This window comes from Otolemur garnettii, unplaced genomic scaffold, assembly GCF_000181295.1.
Source record: "Otolemur garnettii isolate 467f Iridium unplaced genomic scaffold, OtoGar3 scaffold00013, whole genome shotgun sequence".
Taxonomy (NCBI): domain Eukaryota; kingdom Metazoa; phylum Chordata; class Mammalia; order Primates; family Galagidae; genus Otolemur; species Otolemur garnettii.
The window spans coordinates 9,982,320-9,983,880 of NW_003852408.1; positions in this window are offsets into that span (position 1 = coordinate 9,982,320).

Genomic DNA, 1,561 nt, shown 5'->3' on the forward strand with positions numbered 1-1,561 from the left:
GCGGGCCGGGCTGGATTCGAACCCACCAGCTCAAGTGTATGTGGCTGGCGCCTTAGCCACTTGAGCCATAGGCACCACTGAGCCCCGACAGGTGTTCTTTTAACTTTGACAACGTGTTAGTCCATCATGAAACTACTTTGCTTTGTCCTTTTAATGATGGACATGACATTGTCCATCCCAGGTGGTGCTCTCAGTGCTGAGGGTGGCTGGTATGCCCGCTGGGTTCAGGAGCAGAGGAGTGCCCAGAAATGGCTTTGGACTAGACTCACAGCTACATGGACCCGTAAAGAACTTTAGCTTCCTGTCTCTCCCTCTCCTTTAAAAGTGAGAAGTATATGGTTACCTACCCAGAATTGCCCAACAAGTTAGGTGTGATTACTAAGTTAGTGTGTGATTATGCTGGACCCTTAGGGCTCCTGAGTACTGCACCCAGAACATGGGCCCTGGCAAGAGAACCTGGCCTAATGTGTCTCAGCTCCACCACCTACCACCAGGATCGCCTGAAGCCTCTCACAGCCTCAGTCTTCAGGACCTCATAGAGCTATTCTAAGGGCTAAAACGTTACAATATACATAAAGCATCTGGCTCTGTGTCTGGCACATTGGAGATGGTCAACAAATACTGACTATTATTTTTATATGACACTACTTATTCAGTATTATGCTGCTGTTACTGGGGAAATTAATCACTATTTTATATAACAATACAATAGTATGTTCTTTATCCAATAAAATACTTTAGAAAGGTTATTGAAGTCAGGCACAGTGAATCATGCCTATGGCGTCCCAGTACTTTGGGAAGAGGCCAAGGCGGGAAGATTAGCAGAGCCCAGGAGTTCAAGACCAGCCTGGGCAGCACAGTGATTCCTGCGTCTTAAAAAAAAAAGTACAAAGAGTGTTGAAATCATTATTTGATAATAAACACTAGAAACCTTGAAAGGTCTCAAAAACAAGACATGTACTTTCTTGTAGCCATTTCATTATCAACATATAAAGAAAAGGAATCTAGCTTCTTCCACTATTTTGGCAAGTGTCTGACTGACTTGATTGAATACAACAGTGAGCTATAACTCACGTACCATAATATTCACCCATTCAAAATGTAGTGTTCAGGGCCTTGTGGTGGATTCACAGCATTTGCATCCATTTCCGTGATTAACATCAGAATATTATTCATCACCCAAGAAGAAAACCCCATACCCATCAGCAGTGACTGACTTGATTTGTAATCTATAAGTTTTACCACCAGTCTTTGAACGTATCTCAATCAGAGAAGCCTCCCAGTCCTTGCAAGCCTGTGAGCCCACGTCAGCTTCTGTTTCCTCCGGCTGGCCCCGATTCTTTCAGTTCTGTCCATCTGCAGTTTTCAGTCAGCCCCACCCGTTTTCAGTTTGTTTTTTATCCCAGCAAGAGAAGTTAAAATAATTTAACGTACTGACTCTTCAGTAGGGCAATTTGAAATGCTCACAATTTCACTGCCATCTCCTCACAAATATTCACCCTTGCCAAGGCATGGGAAATAAAACATATTCCATCCAGGTTACAAATCACTCCCACATATT